The sequence below is a fragment of the Manis javanica genome, chromosome 4 (genome assembly GCF_040802235.1).
Source record: "Manis javanica isolate MJ-LG chromosome 4, MJ_LKY, whole genome shotgun sequence".
NCBI classification, from domain to species: Eukaryota; Metazoa; Chordata; class Mammalia; order Pholidota; family Manidae; genus Manis; species Manis javanica.
The window spans coordinates 151,277,268-151,297,552 of NC_133159.1; the positions used below are offsets into that span (position 1 = coordinate 151,277,268).

Here is a 20,285-nt window from a genome sequence, read left to right on the forward strand (position 1 = left end):
CAGAAGCGAGTGGCATGATCTATTTAATGCCATGAAACAGAAGGGCCTGGAACCAAGATTACTTTGCCCAGCAAGATTATCATTTAAATTTGAAGGAGGGATTAAACAATTTCCAGATAAGCAAAAACTGAGAGAATTTACCACCCACAAACCATCTCTACAGTCTATTTTGGAGGGACTTCTATAGATGGAAGTGTTCCTAAAGTTGAATAGCTGTCACCAGAGATAATAAAACCACAGTAAAGAAAGTAGAACAGCTAATTACTAAGCAAATGCAAAATTAAAATAACTATCCCCATAGTCAATCAAGGGATAGACAAAAAGTATAGGATATTATACCTAATATATAAAGAATGGAGGAGGAAGAAAAAGGAGGAGAAACAGAAAAGAACCTTTAGATTGTGTTTGTAACAGCATACTAAGTGAGTTAAGTTAGACTCTCAGGTAGTAAGGAAATTAACCTGGAACCTTTGGTAACCATGAATCTAAAGCCTGCAATGGCAATAAGTACATATGTATCGATAATCACCCTAAATGTAAATGGACTGAATGCACCAATCAAAAGATATAGAGTCAATGAATGGATAAAAAAAAAAGACCCATCTATATGCTGCTTACAAGAGGCTCACCTCAAACCCAAAGACATACACAGACTAAAAGTCAAGGGACGGAAAAAGATATTTCATGCTAACAACAGGGAGAAAAAAGCAGGTGTTGCAGTACTAGTATCAGACAAAATAGACTTCAAAACAAAGAAAGTAACAAGAGATAAAGAAGGACATTACATAATGATAAAGGGCTCAGTCCAACAAGAGGATATAACCATTATAAATATATATGCACCCAACACAGGAGCACCAGCATATGTGAAACAAATACTAACAGAACTAAAGGAGGAAATAGAATGCAATGCATTCATTTTAGGAGACTTCAACACACCATTCACTCCAAAAAACAGATCCACCAGAAAGAAAATAAGTAAGGACACAGAGGCACTGAACAACACACTAGAACAGATGGACCTAATAGACATCTATAGAACTCTACATCCAATAGCAACAGATTCTTCTCAAGGGCACATGGAACATTCTCCAGAATAGACCACATACTAGGCCACAAAACAGCCTCAGTAAGTTCCAAAAGGTTGAAATTCTACCAACCAACTTTTCAGACCACAAAGGTATAAAACTAGAAATAAATTGTACAAAGAAAGCAAAAAGGCCCACAAACACATGGAGGCTTAACAACATGTTCCTAAATAATCAATGGATCAATGATCAAATTAAAATAGAAATCAAGGAATATATGGAAACAAATGACAACAAAAACACAAAGCCCCAACTTCTGTGGGATGCAGCAAAAGCAATCTTAAGAGGAAAGTATATAGTAATACAGGCATATTTAAAGAAGGAAGAACAAACCCAAATAAATAGTCTAATGTTACAATTATCGAAATTGGAAAAAGAAGAACAAATGAGGCCTAAAGTCAGCAGAAGGAGGGACATAATAAAGATCAGAGAAGAAATAAACAAAATTGAGAAGAATAAAATAATAGAAAAAAAATCAATGAAACCAAGAGCTGGTTCTTTGAGAAAATAAACAAAATAGATAAGCCTCTAGCCAGATTTATTAAGAGAAAAAGAGAATCAACACACATCAACAGAATCAGAAACAAGAAAGGAAACATCATGACAGATGCCACAGAAATACAAAGAATTATTAGAGACTACTATGAAAACCTATATGCTAACAAGCTGGAAAACCTAGAAGAAATGGAGAACTTCCTAGAAAAATACAACCTTCCAAGACTGACCAAGGAAGAATCACAAAATCTAAACAAACCAATTACCAGCAAAGAAATTGAAGCGGTAATCAAAAAACTACCACAGAACAAAACCCCCGGGCCAGATGGATTTACTTTGGAATTTTATCAGACATACAGAGAAGATATAATACCCATTCTCCTTAAAGTTTTCCAAAAAATGAAAGAGGAGGGAATACTCCCAAACTCATTTTATGCAGCCAGCATCACCCTAATACCAAAACTAGGCAAACAGCCCACCAAAAAAAGAAAATTACAGACCAATGTCCGTGATGAATGTAGATGCAAAAATACTCAACAAAATATTAGCAAACTGAATTCAAAAATACATCAAAAGGATCATACACCATGACCAAGTGGGATTCATCCCAGGGATGCAAGGATGGTACAACATTCGAAAATCCATCAACATCATCAACCACATCAACAAAAAGAAGGACAAAAACCACATGATCATCTCTATAGATGCTGAAAAAGCATTCGACAAAATTCAAGATCCATTCATGATAAAAACTCTCAACAAAATGGGTATAGAGGGCAAGTACCTCAACATAATAAAGGCCATATATGATAAACCCACAGCCAACATCATACTGAACAGTGAGAAGCTGAAAGCTTTTCCTCTGAGATGGGGAACAAGACAGGGATGCCCACTCTCCCCACTGTTATTCAACGTAGAACTGGAGGTCCTAGCCACGGCAATTAGACAAAACAAAGAAATACAAGGAATCCAGCTTGGTAAAGAAGAAGTCAAACTGTCACTATTTGCAGATGACATGATATTGTACATAAAAAACCCTCAAGGTCCCTCTCCAAAACTACTACAACTAATATCTGAATTCAGCTAAGTTGCAGGATACAAAATTAATACACAGAAATCTGTGGCTTCCCTGTATACAAACAATGAACTAACAGAAAGAGAAATCAGGAAAATAATTCCATTCACAATTTCATCAAAAAGAATAAAATACCTAGGAATAAACCTAATCAAGGAAGTGAGAGACCTATACCCTGAAAAATACAAGACACTCAAGAGAAATTAAAGAGGACACTAACAAATGGAAACTCATCCCATGCTCTTCGCTAGGAAGAATTAATATCGTCAAAATGGTCTTCCTGCCCAAAGCAATATACAGATTTGATGCAATCCCTATCAAAATTACCAACAGCATTCTTCAATGAACTGGAACAAATAGTTCAAAATTTCTTATGGAAAAACCAAAGACTGCAAATAGCTAAAGCAATCCTGAGAAGGAAGAATAAAGTGGGGGGAATCTCACTCCCCAACTTCAAGCTCTACTACAAAGCCACAGTAATCAAGACAGTTTGGTACTGGCACAAGAACAGAGCCATAGACCAGTGGAACAGAATAAAGACTCCAGACATTAACCCAAACATATATGGTCAATTGATATATGATAAAGGAGCCTTGGACATACAATGGGGAAATGACAGTCTCTTCAACAGTTGGTGCTGGCAAAACTGGACAGCTACATGTAAGAGAATGAAACTGGATCACTGTCTAACCCCATACACAAAAGTAAATTTGAAATGGATCCAAGACCTGAATGTTAGTCATGAAACCATAAAACTCTTAGTAAAAAACATAGGCAAAAATCTCTTGGACATAAACATGAGTGACTACTTCATGAACATATCTCCCTAGGCAAGGGAAACAAAAGCAAAAATGAACAAGTGGGACTATATCAAGCTGAGAAGCTTCTGTACAGCAAAGGACACCATCAATAGAACAAAAAGGTATCCTATAGTATGGGAGAATATATTCATAAGTGACAGATCCGATAAAGGGTTGGCATTCAAAATATATAAAGAGCTCATGCACCTGAACAAACAAAAAGCAAATAATCCAATTAAAAAATGGGCAGAGGAGCTGAACAGACATTTCTCCAAAGAAGAAATTCAGATGGCCAAGAGACACATGAAAAGAGGCTCCACATCACTAGTCGTCAAGAGAAATGCAAATTAAAACCACAATGAGTTATCACCTCACACCAGTAAGGATCGCCACCATCCAAAAGACAAACAACAGCAATGTTGGTGAGGTTGTGGAGAAAAGGGAACCCTCCTACACTGCTGGTGGGAATGTAAATTAGTTCAACCATTGTGGAAAGCAGTATGGAGGTTCCTCAAAAAACTCAAAATAGAAATGCCATTTGACCCAGGAATTCCACTTCTAGGAATTTACCCTAAGAATGCACCAGCCCAGTTTGAAAAAGACAGATGCACCCCTATGTTTATCGCAGCAGTATTTACAATAGCCAAGAAATGGAAGCAACCGAAGTGTCCATCAGTAGATGAATGGATAAAGAGGATGTGGTACATATACACAATGGAATGTTTTTCAGCCATAAGAAGAAAACAGATCCTACAATTTGCAACAACATGGATGGAGCTAGAGGGTATTATGCTCAGTGAAATAAGCCAGGTGGAGAAAGACAAGTACCAAATGATTTCACTCATATGTGGAGTATAAGAACAAAGAAAAACTGAAGGAACAAAACAGCAGTAGAATCACAGAACCCAAGAATGGACTAACAGTTACCAAAGGGAAAGGGAAAGGGACTGGGGAGGGTGTGTGGGAAGGGAGGGATAAGGGTGGGAAAAAAAAAGTGGGCCTTATGATTAGCATGTATGATGTCGGTGGGGGGCATAAGGAGGGATGTGCAGCACAGAGAAGACAAGTAGTGATTCTACAGCATCTTACTACACTGATGGACAGTGACTGTAATGGGGTTTGTGGGGGGGACTTGGTGATGGGGGAGTCTAGTAAACATAATGTTCTTTAAGTCTAGTAAACATAATGTTCTTCAAGTAGATTAATAACAAAATGAATAAAAAATACTCAACAAAATATTAGCAAACAGAATTCAAAAATACATCAAAAGGATCATCCATCATGATCAAGTAGGACTTACTCCAGGGATGCAAGGATGATGCAGTATTTGAAAATCCATCAACATCATACACCACATCACCAAAAAGAAGGGCAAATACCACATGATCATATCCATAGATGCTGAAAATTATTCGACAAAATTCAACATCCATTCATGATAAAAACTGTCAACAAAATGGGTATAGAGGGCAAGTACCTCAACATAATAAAGGCCATATATGACAAACTCACAGCCAATATCATACCTAACAGCGAAAAGCTGAAAGCTTTTCCTTTAAGATCAGAAACAAGACAAATATGCCCACTCTCCCCACTTTTATTGAACGTAGTACTGGAGGTCCTAGCTATGGCATTTAGACAACACAAAGAAATAAAAGGCATCCAGATTGGTAAGGAAGAAGTTAAACTGTGACTGTTTGCAGATGACGTGATACTGTACATAAAAATCCCTAAAGAATCTGCTCAACTTTGCTGTGGCATCTTACTACACTGATGGAGAGTGACTTCAGTGGGCTATGGTGGGGACTTCATATATGGGTAAATGTAGTAACCACAGTGTTTTTCATGTGATACCTCCATAAGAGTGTATATCAATGATATCTTAATAAGAATAATGAAAAGAAATAAAGGAAATTAGGAGAATAATGTCTCAATACATAGAGAATATCAATTGAGTTAGAACTTATAAAACAAAATCAGAACTAAATAGAAATTCTGGAGTTTCTTCAATACAATAACTAAATTCAAACACAATAACTGAAATGAAAAAATTCTTTAGAGCAGCTCAGTATTGCATTTGAGCAGGCAGCAGAAAGAGTCAGCAAATTTGAAGATTCATCAGTTGAGATTATCCAGTTTTAGGAACAAAAAGACAGAAGTTATGAAAAATGAACAGTCTCAGAGATCTATGGAGCACCATCCAGTCTATTAACTTACACATGAGGAGTCTCAGCAGGAAAAGGAAGAGGGGAGAAAGATTATTTGAAAAATATTGCCAAACTTTTCCCAAATTGATGAAACAAACATTAACCTATACATCCAAAAAGCTCAGTGAATACCAAGTATAAATTTGAAGAGATTCACACCTACACATATCACAATTGAGTTGTCAAAAGCTAAATCTGTCAAAAGCTAAAACTTGTTTTCAAAACAAGCAAGAAATAACACATTACATACAAGGAATCCTCTAAAAGATTTATAGCTGATTTTTCACCATGAAAACATACAGGCCAGAAGGCAATGTGATGACATATTCAAAGTGCTGAAGAAAAAGAATGTCAAAGAAGAATTTCTCTATCCAGCAAAACTACCCCTCAAAACTGAGGGTGAAAATAAGTCATTTACAGGTAAAAGCTGAGAGAATTTGGTAGCAGACCTTTTCTATGTGAAGTCTTAAAGGGAGTCCTTCAGGTTGAAATGAAAGGACACTAAACAGTGACTCAAATTCACACAAAGAAGGAATGAATATATACATATAGGAAACTATGTAGGTAAATGTTAAAGGTAATATATGTATATAGGACAGTATAAGTAACTTTTATTTATAACTGTTTCCTCCTTTCTGATTTACAGAACAGTGAAATGAAATGAAATTAAGAAAACAATTCCATTTGCAGTAGCATGCCATTAAAAATATTAAAATATTTAGAAATAAATTTAACAGAAGAAGTGCAAAAAGTATGAACCTCTCCTCATGTACTCTGAATGTGCCATATGACTCTTGCTGGGAACTTTACTCATACACCATGTAATCCCAGTCACACTCATAGGAGTCTTGGAAATTATAGCAACAATAATCTTTGCATTGAATTGAACTGGGAAAAAAAAGAGACGCAGATATTGAGCAAAGTACTTGATTGGTAAAATGGATACAGAATCCTAGGAGGAGAACTGACAGGGAAACTGCTTTGCTGTGTTAGGTCTGGGATGTCATTCTTCAGAGAGTATTTCTTAGCTAATTTAACTGAAACACTCAACAGATTGAGATCTATAGTTACATTTTATTCCATTCTTCAACCTCAGGATAATCATGGTGGTTTTAAGCAAAGTATTAAAGGTAGAGACTTTAATATCAAGTTGATCTAACTTCAGTTTTTGGCTTTTTTAGCTATTAATCGTATGATGTTCTCAAATTGTTTAGCTTCTCTGAACTTTGATTTCCTCATCATTAACAGTATTCCTTACATCAATTATAATAGTCATATCTAATAGAGACATTATCTAATTTCAAATGAGATAATACATAAAAGCTGTTTAGCAGTGGGCCTGAAATAAATAGATGTTCAATAAATTTGAACAATAGATTGGACATCTATTTATTTCACATCCATTGTTCCCAGGCAATTACTGGACTGCTTTTTGATACTATAGGTTTCATTTTCTAGAATTTAATACAAATGGAACCATCACTCTGCACTCTTTTTAAATGTCTTCTTTAATTCAGCTTAATTATTTTGAGATTCATCCATAGTGTTATATCTACCAATAGTTCTTCACTTTTTATTGACAAATAACACCAACTGTACACAAAACTCTTCCAAAACTTTGGCTTCATTTTTGAGGCTAGCATTGTCTTCATTCCAAAACCAGATAAAAGGCATTACAAGAAAAGAAAGCTATCACCCAATGTCTCTCTTGAACAGAGAGGCAGGAAGTCTCAATGAAATGTTAGCAAGAAAAATCCAGCAGTATAGTAGTCCCCCCTTATCTGTGAGGGATACATTCTAAGACCTCCAGTAGATATCTAAAACCCTGGATAGTGTTGAACCCTAAATATGCTATATTTTTTCCTATACACACATACCTAAGGTAAGGTTTAATTTATAAATTGGGCACAGTCAGAGACTAGCAAGAACAATAATAAAATAGTATAACAATACACTGTAATAAAACTTAGGTGAATGTGGTCTCTGTCTCTAAATATCTTGTACTGTACCTTCTTCTTGTGATGATGTGAGATGATAAAATGCCTACATGATGACATGAAGTGAGGTGAATGATGCACTGTGATGTAGCATTAAGCTGCTACTGACCTTCTAACTATATGTCAGAAAAAGAGTCATCTGCTTCTGGACTCGGTTGGTCTTGGGTGACTAAAGCCACAGGAAAGGGGGAGTATTGTGTACAAAAATGATAATACATATCATGATCAAGCAGTGCTTATTCCAGGAAAAGGTTAGTATAATATTCAACACCCATCTGTGTAATTCACTACATTAGAATAAAGTGGAAAAAACTCCTATGGTTATCCTAAAAAGTAATATTTGGTAATATTAAACATCCATTCATGAGAAAAAAATCCAAACTTTCTTAATGTAAGGGAATATAAAGGAACTTCCTCAACCTGATCAACAGAATATTAAAAATTTATAGCAAAAATTATACTTCATGATTAAAGACCAAGTATTTCCTCCTGGGATGAGAAACAAGGCAAGAATGTCCATTTCTACTTTTTCTGTTATTGTGAGCATCCTAGCCAGTGAAGTAAGGCAAGAAAAAATTAAGTTATATAGATGGTTAAAGAGGCAGGAAGAGCCTTCCCTTGTGGATTACATGAAAGCTTTGTAGAATAACTAATAAACCTATAAAAATCTATTTAGGAATAAATATAACAAAATATATGCAAAACCTGTATACTTAAAGCTATATGACATTAATGAATGAAATTGGAGAAGACCTAAATAAGTAGAGAGATATATACTTTATTCATAGATCGGATGAGAAGAATTAGTATTGTCAGGTGTCACTTCTTCCAAATTGAGCTATAGAGTCAATGCAATTACAATAAAATTTTAACAGAGTTTAAAAAATTTTTTTTCTTTTTTTTTTCCTGGAAATTGACAAGCTGATTCTAAAAATTTTGTAAAAATGGAGAGGATCTAAAATAGTTCAAAAACTCTGATAAAGAACTAAGTTGGAAAACATACACTACTTATTTTCAAGACTTGCTATATATCTACAGTGACTAAGGCATGTGGTATTGGTGTATAGATAAAGATAACAGCTGAAGAACAGACATACAGATGAATGAATAGAGAGAACAGAAACAGTCTGCACATATATGAGCAATTAATTTTTTATAAAGGTGTGAAGGTAATTCAGTAGGAAAAAATAACTTTCAAAAAATGCTGAAACAATGGGATATCCATATACAAAAAAAAAAGAACCTCAATCCCTGCTTCATTCACATCATATACAAAATTACCTTGAAATAGATCATAACAGTAAAAGCTAAAACTATAAAGCCTCTAGAAGAAAACAGGAGAAAGTCTTTGTAAATTTTAGTAAGAAAATGATTTCTTAAAGATGCACAAAAAGCACATAAAAATGGATAAACTGAACTTTATGAAAATTAACAACTTCTTGACATATCACAGCCTGATCTCAGCTACATGTTTGGAGGGTGTGAATGAACCTGGAACCATGCTGTGAGGAAAGTGATAGTAGCCTGAGATTCCAGGTCCAAAATGGCAAGAATAACCATGTATATAACAAATATATGAAGAGCAGAGCCTCCTCAGATTTACTGCAAAACCACCTGTTGCCTGGACTTTGGCTGCTTGCCCAAATAGTCTTGGCTGCCACCATCATCTTGTCTCCCACTGCTACCAGCTGTCTCAAGTGAAGGGTGGGTTCTGGCTGTGATAGTAGTAGCTGCAGCAGCTCTGACCCAACCAGACCCTTGGAGGGAGGGTCCTGCTTTGTTCATGGATACCTAAAGGACTGAGTAACACTATCTGGAATAGGAAGGACTGGCCCAATGAGAGATAGGCAATTGAAGTAGCCAGCAGATAACTTCCTCTCCATTCCTCTCCTGTGGACTGTTTTGAGGGCTTCTTGGGAGCAATCACATATAAACAAACAGCCAGATATCTTTTCCTGTGAAGCTTGGCTAGTTTAGTTATGAACCACTTCTATTGTTTTCCCGCTTTCCTTGACAATCATTTCCCTTTTTCCTTCACTCTTGATGCCCTAAGATTGTATCTCCCACTACCTAATGAAACATTTGCAATCAGCTTTGCCTCAGGCTTTGTTTTCACAGGCTAAGACAAAACGTAATAATAACCCCCTGAGAAAGTCAGTGCTATAATTATATCCTCATTTTACAAGCAAGGAAACTGAAGCCCAGAGAGGTTAGGTAACTTGTACAAGATTCTACAGCCAGTAAATGGAGGATACAGCATTTGAATTTTGACTTCAGAGTCCATGCTTTTTAGCAGCTGTGCTATTACTTGGCCTGAGGGAGCTTGGTCTGGCTTCCTGTCAGCTTTTTCTTCTTAGGCCTTGATTCTAAAGACAAGATCACACCCTTATTATGAACACTGGCACGTCCAGAGTTCTTGCTTCAAAGGAGCTAGGCTATGGGACTTCCTCATCATATTTGTATTGTGAAAAAGATCTGAGCCAGTTTGAATGTGAGGCAGTTGTAAGACAAAGCATATTAGAAACAGGAGCTTGAGCCATTCTTGACGGCTGGGTAGACAGATACATTCAGTGAAGGGAACATTCCTGACTGGGACAGGATTGCTCTTCAGGCTGTGATGTGAACTAGGGACCTTCAGACTTCAACCTTCCTGTCACTAGACAGAAAAGAAAGTGTGACCCCTCTTCTGGTCCCCACCCACTGTTAACATGACAGGTATGTCTTTGATTGCTAAAGCGTGGCCAATTCTGTTGCACTGATAATATATTAACAGGATGAAGCAAACTTTCCAGTTCCTGTGCATTTAAGAAAATACTTGTTATTTACTAAAAATAGTGATGTGTTTTGGAAATACAGCTGTGATTTCACAGCAAGAAGACTGATTTTTGAAATTTGAAAATAGGCTTATGAGGAAGAAGGTAGAAAGACAATTAATATTGATTCTATAGTTCAATAAACCCTTATGGATCATCTATTTTACAATCTGTGTACCCTGTGATAGACCCCAGGGATTTAAAGTTGCATAAGATAGGGTGCCTCAAAGGGTGACCAGCTGTCCTGGTCTGCCTGGGATTGAGGGGGTTCTCAGGATGCAGGACTTTCAGTGCTAAAACTGGGAAGGAAAGTCCTGGGCAAAACTGAAACAGGTTAATACCCTATCAGTACTCCAAGATGCTCACAATCTAGCAAGGAAGACAGTTATGCAAATGTGTATAGCTATGAAATAGTGTGATAGGTGAAATTATGGAATAATAATAGCTTTTACTTATGCACTTTCTGTGATCTAGGCACTATTGGGAATAATGCCTTTGTATATATCATCTCATTGAATCCCATAATAGCCTGTGAAAGACTATTATTATCCTCGTTTATGTAGTAAGAAATTGAAGCACTATTAAGGGCAGACCTAGGGTTAAACCCAGGCAATATGGGTCTAGATCTGAGATTTTAACCTATAAATGCTGTTCTCAAATGCCTAAGGCAAGAAGGATGAGTGATTAACTTTGTGGGTGACAAGAAGTGGTCATCGGAGAAGGGGATGTGGGGAAATGGGTTAGAGAAGGTGACGTCTGAGCAGGATTTTGAAGAGTGAATGAAGAATCAACTAGCTAAAAAGAAAGAAAAGGGCATTCTAGGTATAATAGCTCAGGTTAGGCCATGATATTGCTAGTGGTTCAGTGCCTGCTGGGTACTCTCTTAGGCTCTGATACTAACAAAGGTACATTTTGTATACCATGTCAGGACTTTGGGAAAGAAGTCTGGAGAGGTAGCAGGACCAGACCATCAAGTGCTTTGCATGCAATAAAAAAGAGAAATAGCTTTCAACCTGTTCACAACAGGGAAGCACTAGAGAATATTAAGGAAAAGCAGATATATGCATTTTTAGAGAGTTATTCTGGTAGCATCCAGAGGGTGACATAAAGGGGAGATGGCTGTTCGGGGACCAGGGACAGGGGACAACCAAGTATGAAGCTTTTGAAAAAGTCCCTGTGAGAGCTGGTGACTTCAACTCTAGCATGTGACAATGGGGATGGAGAAGGCTGGGAAGATTAAAAAGATGAAGGAAAAAAAATGGACCAAACTTGGTTAGTGACTGGATGGAGGGGCTAAAGGAGACAGGAAACCTGAGGATAACTTCTATGAGCTTGCTTGGTTGACTAGGCGCATAATGGTTCTACCAATAATTTTTAAAGAAGAGAAATAGAGGAAGAAAAGTGGATTTAAAATGAGAAAGATAGTTCAGCTTTCTGCAATGTGGCTTTCAAGGGGAAATCTAGATGGTATTGTTTAATCCAAGATTCCATAAAAAGGAAATAGCTTATCCTAAAGGCTACTTAGTTTTGTGATCAAAAGTGAAATAATACTTATAAGGGATGTTCTTAGAGACATGTATAAAATAAATAGGAGAAGAATTAATACAATATTAATGCAATATCCTTTGGATTTCCCCTGAGGTAGAAGACATTTAATACATTCATTTATGATAAGGTACCAGTGGCTTAATTTATTATTCCACTTAAAAAATTTGCATTTATAGAAGGCAGAAATATTTAACTGACTTCCTGATGAAAGAATTTCAGGTAGTAATTCTAGAGATGGGACAAATTTTTTTGGCAAATGAGCCTTCTAGAACTCCTCACACCATAGTATATTTGCAACTGCTGATTTCATGTGCATGGGTGTGATGGTAATTTAAACAACTGACAGTTAACAAAAGTTCTTTACATAGATTCTACTCGTGCTTGAACTAACTCCTCCCAAATATTTGCATGTTTGTTTGTTTTGATACATTCAAGATCTTCAATATCTTGGCATCTTAAGTACAGAAAATTAGTGATTGATCTTGAAAAAAAATATTTACATGACATACTTATTTGGCTTTGAATTTTTTAAATGCCATCTTCAGCTCTATTCAACCCTGCTACTCCCCTAATATGATCATGCTTGCTTCAGAGTGCTCTGCACCCCTTAGATAGGGGAAAGGACATGTACCTCCTCATCCCCGCATCAACGCTCATCTGTACGTTTCTGATGCATGCATGAACAATGATCTTGATCACCTATTGCACCCTTTAACCAGAAAGATTTAAGTAATATCTCATGGATACACTAACTGAGCTTAGCATGTCTTCTTTGAAACAATCAGGAGTGGAAGGCATGGAGGAATGGATGGAACAGAAGGAATGAAGATCCAGGGGAACTAAGAGAATTTTTCAAAGACACCGCCTGGGAAGTAGCAAAAGTTGTTTCTCTAACCACTAGGCAATTCTGTCTCCTCCTTGTTAGAGTGCCATCATTTGTGAAATAGCCAAATTGTATAGTAGAATGGCTTTGCTCAGTAGAGTGGCCTGGGGATACTTTCTACAAGGCACATTTTAACCCATCTCTCAGATTTCCTAACTTTGGTTTTTATTTAGAGAAGCATGCTGCTCACTGTTTCAACATCATCCATCTTTGCCAGCACCCAAGGCCACAGGGTCATTTGAATGGCCTGTAATAGATGGCAGATAGAGTGCTCCAAAGCCATTAAACTCTGTATGACATTTATACAGACTCTGAGCACACCAGAGATGGATTGATGCAGCCATAAAGCTTACATAGCCAGGCAAACAAAAGACTAAGGAAGACGTGGTGGTGGTGGTGGTGGATGGTTGAGATGGTGGTGGGAAAAGCAACAGATTTTTCTCCATTCACTTTCTACCTCTGCAGAGGTTGGTTTACATCTTATTCAAATGAAGAAATGAAGTGACTATGAGCATTTTGGGGGCCCAGCATAGATGCAAACATAGCCTTGAATATCATTGGTACTTCCAATGGCATTGGCTGGGCCAATAACCAGAATGGGTAACAGGACACTTACAATGTCCAACTTAGAACCTAGGGCAGCTTACCAAGCAGACATCTTTTTGCAATAATGAAAGGACTTAAGGAACATGGGTGCAAAAGTGGCAGTGGATCAAGCAAGGGATTGCATGCATGTCTCCCATGTCCCATTGGCAGATACCCTCAGCGTCATAGTCCTGGTGTTCTTCACGGACACTCTCCCCCGGGATGGACAGAACGCAGGCATTCCACTTTGCATGTCAGGCCTGCAAACTGAGTTAAAGACAGCAATAGTGCTGGATTTGTCCTTAGGATTATCAGCATGATGGAATCCATCTTTACCTGATCCAGCAGGTATTCTGTAGGTACTCAGGAATCCGATTGGAAAATGATCTTACACAACAAAAGAATAATTTCTTTTTCAAAACTAGTACTAATCAGTTACACAAGCACATAATGTCCTCAAGCTTGTTGCAAACAAAATGCCCAATTATCAGAAATGGGGCTCCCCCACCCCCTTCCTTGCCTTTCCACATGGACACATGTGCTGTTGCAGACCATTGTGTGTGTGCTTGTGTGCATTCTTTGTGGACTGCCTGCAGCTAACTTTGGAAGATGAAGATTTTTTATATCATTTAAACCACAGCAACACACACACATTTAAAAAATAAGCAGTGACTAAGAAAGCCCCATATTATTGTGAAGAAAGACAACGATAAATTTGACTTACCAGTTTAGGTTGTTCAAGGCAGCAGAGGAGCAAGTTGTTGGTAATTGTCCAGTGCTTTCATTCAATAAATCACATTGGCTTTGCTTTCTCCCGTGGCTCAGCCTCTGCGCAAAGCAAGCAAACCTCCTTCCTATTCTGTGTGAAGAATAAAATGCGAACAGGATCACTACAGGCAAGAGCTGAAGTCCATGATCACTAAGCTACTCTTAATGCAAAATAAAAGAGCAAATGATACACAGGGAGAGAAGGAGAAAGGGAAACAGTTTGGCTCACAATCAGGTGTATTCTGGGGACTGCAGCCCCAGGAACGCTTGATTTCTCAAGCTCTTGTGCGTGTAGTAAAATGCCATGACTTCAGTGTGTCTTGTATTGTATCTGTGAGGTCCATGAAGAATGGCATGCTGGGACAACAAGCTTCATGGCAAACCAGACTGAATCAGAACCAACTGCCACTCAAGGATGAGCAAAGGGGCAGCGAGCAGCCAGCTAGCTGTGCACTGCATAACTGCAGGGAAGGAAATATTGTCTGGCATCCAAGAGTCCATCCGCTGATCTGTGACTGCAAATGATCTACAGCTATCCCCCCAGCCAGACACCTCCCTTACCATTTCCACAGCTGCCTGGGATGAAAGGCACACAGGTGGCAGCCACATCCCCTCACCTCAGGGCACCTATGCAATCCTTTACAAGCTCCCAGTTGGAGCAAGGGGCATCTTAAGAAAGCTCCGAATCCAGTCCGGCTGCACAACCAGTGCTAGAGTTTTTGTCTGAGCAGGTTCTGAGAAAGTAGTCAGCAGACCTGGGATTTAAGACACCAAGAGACTCACTCAGTCTTAGGAGGAAGGTGTCACTGCTTCTATGCTGGCTGAGCATGGGTGCACCTGGCTCCCTTCACGGTGTTGTACTTTACATGACTAATGAAACACACAGAATGGATTTCCTAGAAAGCCACTATATAGGCATGTTTTCATGTTTCTCTCTCAAAAAAAAATGGCAAACAACCTTCACAGGCTGCTTATTATGTTAGGGAGACATTGCTGATTGACAGCACATATGAATAGCACACACACTTGCGCACACACACACACACACACACACACACACACACACACAGATACACACACATCCTTAGCAACGGGTTAAGAATCTAAAGCTCTATTCAGATTCTCTCTGAGCCAAATGAAGCTTAGCTACTGTGATCACTTCAGAAATAGTTTTTGGACCCTTCTTCTAGGCACTGAATGTTATTTATACCTGGAGCCAAGTCAACTCCCACATTTTGAATGCAACTATGTAGCAAATAAGGAGAAAGTCTCTTGGTCATAAACAAGAGGGTGGAGTGTTAATCTTCAGCCTGGTAATTAATTAGAATTCTGGGAATGACATTTGTATTTCCGAAAATCTCCCCCTTTTTAGAGACAACCTCACACTGGCAGCTCACTCATCCCAACTAGTGACTCTTCAAGAGCTGGGATCTGAGGCAAGGCTCAGTGACTCATAAAACCTGGGTGTCCAAAGGAGGAACTCAGTTTAGGTCTTCACAATTGTCTTACATTTTCTGTCTCATTTGAAAGGCAAAATTTCTCTCTGGAATCTTTTTTCCTGTCTTTCTCTCCAGAGATTTATTTGTCCATGTGAGCATTGCTATGAATACCCTAATTTGGGAATATTCATGCCCTTTGAGGTTCAGAAGGCTGTTTTTTCATCAAGGATTAAGAAAGAGGCTATCCTTTCACAGCACAAGCCTAAATGATTGTCAGGTAAAACTTTACCCTTATCTCTAGAAAAACTTAGACTTTAATGCAGATTTACTTAAATTCTGTCTTCTGGGGTAAACTAGGTGACTGAGTAATTCTACTAGGTTATGGGCTGCCTCTCAGAGGTCATGAGTTAAATCTGCTATGCAAACCTAAGGGGACAATGCCACCCATAATAGTGTCATTACTTTCTGGAGCAAATGCTGAAGTTTGAGTCATTTCATGAGCCCACTTCATTGCAAAGGAGATCCTTTTATTCATCCATTAATATGTCCATTCATTAATCCACCCTTCAACAGACATTTATTAAGTACTTAGTAGGCTAGATACACTGTGCCAAATACTTTGTTACCAAAAGCCTATCAATGAAACATAAACTCCTTCACATACCTTAGCAAAATTCTCTATAATCTGTCCCTGTTTACCTCTGTAGACTAATTTCTTGCCTTCCTACTACTTGCCATCTATGCTGTAGCTTTTTTGGGTGTCTTTCAGTTCCTTGGACATGCCACACTGTCTCTTAACTACAGAATTCTACGTGTGATATTTTTCTGCCTGAATGCTCAGTCCCTTTTGTCTAGCTATCTCATGTACAGCCTTAGGGTCTTGGCTTAAACATCATCCCTCAGGGACATTTTTCTAGCTCCTGGGCTGCTAGGGTCCCAGCTCTGTGGTCCTATAGTAACTTATACTATACCCTCCCATTATTATATCCATCACATTTTGTTGCACTTCCTTGTTTAACAGCAGTCATTCCCATTTTACTGTAAGAGTTTAAGTGCAAAGTCTTTTATTCATTGCCCTATTTCCAGTGCCTAGCAGAGTTCCTGGCACATAGAAAGCATTCAATTAATATTTAGTGAGTGCTTTGTGGAAGTGCTTAGTCTGTATTTATTGAATGAATAAGCCATCTCAAAGAATAACAGGGTCTGAGAATGGAAAGGAACCCCAAAGTTCACTTAGTACATCTAATTTTTCTTGCCAAGTGGACATCCACCGAAGGCTTGCCTCCTCCAATTATTACTTCTTGATTAATCTCAGCCCACGCTGACCATACCCTTACTTTGTCTTTCATCCCCAGCACTTTTAAAGCATCTCCTTGTTATTCGTTCTTCAGCTGTTTCCTGGAGTTGGTCTCATCTCTACAAACTGGTATTCTCCATAATTCCTAGCATAAGCCTGCAATTATTTGCCGCTTGATACATTCAACAGCAAACATTTGCACAGGGAGTTAAATGATCAGAGTCTTGCTTTAGCAAGATTACTCTGGTATGGGGAAGGATGGGTTGGATGAGTGAACCTAGACAAGCCTCTAATAATGACCACAGCACAGAGAGAGGATTTAAATGCAGCCTTGCCCTTTCTTTCTGTCATCCCCTCCCCCACACCCCACCCTCCATATTGTAATACCAGTGTTCTCATTGAAAATGCAGAGAATGTTTGTTCCATATTCAGTGCTTCCCCTCCACCCAATTCCACCCCCATAGTTAGTTCACTTGCTGAGATTATTTGTGAACATGTCTCACTGATGAAAGCTCCTTTGAAGACAGGGATTGCATTTCAGTTATCTTGTGTCTTCCCCCTCTAGCCCTTACTCTGCCTGGCCTGCTGTCTTGCAGATAGTAAGACTTAATATTAAAGAAGAAAAGTACTTACTATATGCAAAGGATTGGATGAAACGCTATGGTGAGGAGGAGTACAAAGATGAATGAGGCATCTTTTCAAAGATAAAAGACATCTTTTTAGTGAGAGAGATGCACTTTATTATAATACAGGACAGAATTTAAAAAGTGTCAGAAAGAGGTATAAGCAATGTGCTAAGGGGACACTAAAGAATGAGTTTTGCCTTCTGGATGCTTAGGGAAGGTTCACACAGGAGGTTGCATTTGAACTGGGTCTTGAGGAATGAAGACCTCTAGAAGTTGAAAAGAGGAGGAAGGAATGGAGTCAATGAAGAGAGTTCTTGGAATATTTAGGGAATGAAAGTAGTCCAGTTGGGCTGGAGTAAATGGTGATGGGAGGATCTAATGGTGTTTAGGTTCCAGAAGTAGGTAGGGGCTAGGTTGGGGAGGGCTTGGATGCTATGTTAAAAACTTTGGATTTTACCCTATGGGTGACAGGGATTTGAACAGGAGAATATCAGTGCAGCTGATGGAGATGCCTCTGGTCTAGCCATCATGGACCATGAACTGAAGTGGTGAGAACTGGGAAGCAGGAAGACATTGATGGAGAGGGCCTGTGAAAATATAAATTAGGAGACGAGCATGGGACACACTTTCAAGGTAGAACTTACAGGACTTGTCAATGGGACTGGTGAGAATAGGGGAGAAAGTGAGAGAGTGAGAAAGAAGCTGAAAATGACGTTTAACGTTTTAAATTGCATGATAGCAGAGATGGTGACATCCATCCCAGTAACAAACAGATAATTTAGGCATTTATGTCATGGCCTGTGCACCTTTTGAATATAAAGTGTGGGAAGCTGAGTCCGTCGAGCCACATGCAATATGCCTAGACTGCTTTGAAGAAGCCATTCAGTAGCAGCTAAGGAAGTCAGTTCAGGTTGCGACAGATGATCTGCCTGTGGCAATGTGCAGGGCCACTGGCAAGGGAATGGGCATAGAGTTTCTTTAGAAAGAGGACTTGCCAAGTAAATGTGAGGGTTTGCAGTTTCCCATCTGGGAGTTGTTTAGCTCAGGTGGAAAGAAGCCCAGGTTGGGATGGGGTTTGAGTATGAATCCTTGAACTGTCTTTGCCAGACAGATGACCTTAAACTTTCTATCATGAGGTCTCAGTTTTCCTGCTTGTAAAGCATGGAGTTGGGCCAGTTAAATGCAAAGCTTCCTGTTATATGCTGCTCTCTGATACATGAAGTGCAACATTTAGAATTTCGGAATACTTGTGAAATTAGGCCAAAGCTCACTAACAACAGAAGCTAGTAATGTCCACTCTCTTCTGCAAAATCATGCCCATATTTTGAGAATGTCCATATATCATTGCAAATCCATGTCTGCTCTGTGGTTAGTTCCATGTGGTTTGTTTGTAAGACAAATTTAAATTGATCGCTTTTTGATGACCATTTTCTAACAATTTTTCACTCTTTTTTTTTCAGTAGAGATTTTTTTAAGGAGGTGCCTTTTCATCAGAGTCACAAAATTAATTATGGGAAGAAAGTGGCAGTCGCTTACTGTGGTCAGCAAAGAGTCTGGCCAGCCTACTTCCGTTCCCTAATCTCCTGACCTTCCTTAGGGTGCGGCTGCTCAATGACAGCTCCAATTCTTTTTTTCAAAAATAAAATGTGCTACTTATTGAAAGCTGCTAAAAAGGAAACAAAAAATAGGAAAAGAAAACTAACACCCCAGGGTGTATCTGAACATGCTTATTATGTGCGAAGTTGTTAGTAATGAATGTGAAACTCTTCCACCTCCTCCCTCTCAATTTATAAGCCCCAAAGAAAAAAAGAAAAAGGGGTGGGGGAGGGCACTGGCTATTCAGTCCAAAGCAGACCTTTTCAAAAGGTGCAGACTGTTCATAGGCATGGTATTTCTTGATTATTTTGTTTTAAGCACCAGCTGACCTTTCAGACTAAAAGTAAAGGTCCCAAAATATGCTGAGAAACCCTCTTTTGGATTCTTTTTCTCTAAGTCTTGGAGACTGGATTCATGACATTCAAAAAGACTCTTCAAAAAGAGATGGTCCGTATGACTTCTGGTGTGATATGATGACAGAGTGTTTATCTGCACTAATCATGTGAGATTTTCCAGCGTTGCATTTTTGAGAAATGGGATTCTCTTAAGTAGGTTACAAACACTTCACTGAAAGCTTTCCAAGAACAGCTTCATTCCGCCTCTCAGCAGCCTCTCGCCTGGCTGTAGCACCGACGTGATAATCAGGGTCCGTGCTTCTGAAAAGTCTTCTTGTTCTGGCTGCCACCCTCCTTTCAGTCATCATTAGAGTTCTTGAGCTATGAATCCCCTATTGTCTGTGTGAGCCCAGGATCCCCCACACCATGCCGAGGAAGGAATGTGAACCTCCTAGGTCTGGCTCTAAGTCTCAACCTTATCCTTAGCAGGTCACAAAGCCCCATTTATAGCAGCTCCAAAGTTTTATCATAATTCTTTATCTGCTGGGCCCCATAGATCCTCGGGGCGGTCAGGAGACATTTGGTAATGAAGCCCATTTATCCTCATTTTCTCAATTGGCACACTTAAAGTTCTAATATTTATGTTCACACTGTCCTAATTTTAGATGTCAAAGATACTATATTAGACAAGTAGCACTGCTGAGGGGCAATTGAGCTGCACAGAAGAGTTCAC

The 20,285-nt window shown here is 38.7% G+C and overlaps 1 protein-coding gene across 1 annotated transcript in view; it reads right to left on the minus strand.

Moving 5' to 3' along the window:
* Positions 1-20,285, minus strand: part of ANKFN1 (ankyrin repeat and fibronectin type III domain containing 1) — a 376,020-nt gene that overhangs the window by 155,586 nt on the left and 200,149 nt on the right. Inside the window, exon 3 of the mRNA XM_036999166.2 lies at positions 14,216-14,350. The gene's annotated coding sequence lies outside the window, so the exon portion shown is untranslated. The remainder of the gene's footprint in view (positions 1-14,215; positions 14,351-20,285) is intronic.